This window comes from Leptonychotes weddellii, chromosome 10 (genome assembly GCF_054177405.1).
Source record: "Leptonychotes weddellii isolate Sample4059 chromosome 10, ASM5417740v2, whole genome shotgun sequence".
Taxonomy (NCBI): domain Eukaryota; kingdom Metazoa; phylum Chordata; class Mammalia; order Carnivora; family Phocidae; genus Leptonychotes; species Leptonychotes weddellii.
Window position 1 is genome coordinate 83,272,255 of NC_138378.1, and position 1,786 is coordinate 83,274,040.

Here is a 1,786-nt window from a genome sequence, read left to right on the forward strand (position 1 = left end):
TTTGATTCCTTCCTGATGTTTATAAATTCTTGATTCCTACCTTTCCATCCCCAACAGGACTCTTAAATTTTGTCAGCCATCATCATGGCTTGCCCTCCAGGGGGCAGTAGCATTTTGGGGACCTTCAGCAGCAACTTTTCCAGGCCTCTCCCTTTTACAGAGGAGCAGACTAGGACTCAGAGAAGGAAAAGAAATTAGCGAAGATGGGGCGCCTGGGTGGCTCAGTCGTTGGGCGTCTGCCTTCGGCTCAGGTCACGATCCCGGGGTCCTGGGATCGAGTCCCACATTGGGCTCCCCGCTCTGCGGGAAGTCTGCTTCTCCCTCTGCCTCTCTCTCTCTCTCTCTCATGAATAAGTAAATAAAATCTTTAAGGGTGCCTGGGTGGCTCAGTCGTTGGGCGTCTGCCTTCGGCTCAGGTCACGATCCCGGGGCCTGGGATCGAGCCCCGCGTCGGGCACCCTGCTCCGCGGGAAGCCTGCTTCTCCCTCTCCCACTCCCCCTGCTGTGTTCCCTCTCTCGCTGTGTCTCTCTCTGTCAAATAAATAAATAAAATCTTAAAAAAAAAAAGAAAGAAATTAGCGAAGATATACAAACTTAGATCTGCAGTTGCCCAGGACTGGGCCTCTGTGGCGAACTTCCACCACACAATACCTAAGTAGAGCTTTGTGCAGTGCCAGTATTGTAGCTAATGAGGTTTATCCGAGGCACGATTATTGCTAATTGAAACAATACCTAGTAGAGATGACTCAACGTGGGCCTCAGTCATTTAAGAAGGCACTCCTAGGCGAATTTTCCAGATAGGAGTGTAATGCAAATAGGGAGCATTTGTACTAACAAAACCAAATCAGAGGGTGCTTTTTTCTTCCTTTTAAAAACTAATCCATAATTAATCAGAAGATGTTGTAATGGGAACAGGCCTTCATGCAAGGCATATCCCTTAGCTAAGATTTGGAGGGAGGAGGAATCATATGGAGAAATCCATGGGAAAAATCTCATGACGCATGCTTTTAAGGTCTGGGCATAGAGATTCAGTTTCCATGTGTCTCCTTACTTTAATTGGTGAGTTCAGTGACCAAAGATAATATTCAGGCTACCAGAGATTTGGTTCTAAATATAATCTCATAGGAAGGGCCATATTCAAGTGTTTTTGTGAAGTCCATTTCTCTAAAATGCTATCTCCTATGGTCCCTTAATTTCTAAGTTCTTTTGCAGCTGTGATGTGTGTTTCTGAGAAATCTGGTTGTTCAATTGTTGCTATTGATTATTCTCTCATGTATGAGCTGACCAGGGAGGAAACAGAGGAGATGGCCAGTTTCCATGACCTGAAATTCAACTTGTCCGAACCCATTTAATACAGGCTACAACTCCTTTGGTGTATTTACGGCTAGGTGTTCAAATTCACAGTGGCCTCAAGACTTCCTCTAGTGAAACATCCTTTTTCCATAGTCATAGTTTACACGGTTCAAGATGTTAAATCAGATAGTGTTTTCCTAGACTACTGTGCCAGGAGATGAACACTATTGTGCTTTCACTGTCTGAAGAAAAATTCAGATTGCCATTACTTTCAAAGGGCAGACAGAGCCATAAAAGAGAAAGGTGGGAGCTATGCAACTAGTTTAGAAAAAAAAAAAAAAAAAACTTGATACTATTTTACTGATATTTCATATCAATATTCCAACAAATCCTAGCACCGATTAGATCCTTTTCTGCCTTTTTTGGCTAAATTTCTGGATTTAGTAGCTCTTTTTTTTTTTTTTTTTAAAGATTTTATTTATTTATTTGACAG

The 1,786-nt window shown here is 42.7% G+C and overlaps 1 pseudogene; it reads left to right on the forward strand.

Moving 5' to 3' along the window:
- The first annotated feature begins 659 nt into the window (after positions 1-659).
- Positions 660-787, forward strand: LOC115940920 (U4 spliceosomal RNA; annotated as a pseudogene).
- Positions 788-1,786: the final 999 nt, after the last annotated feature.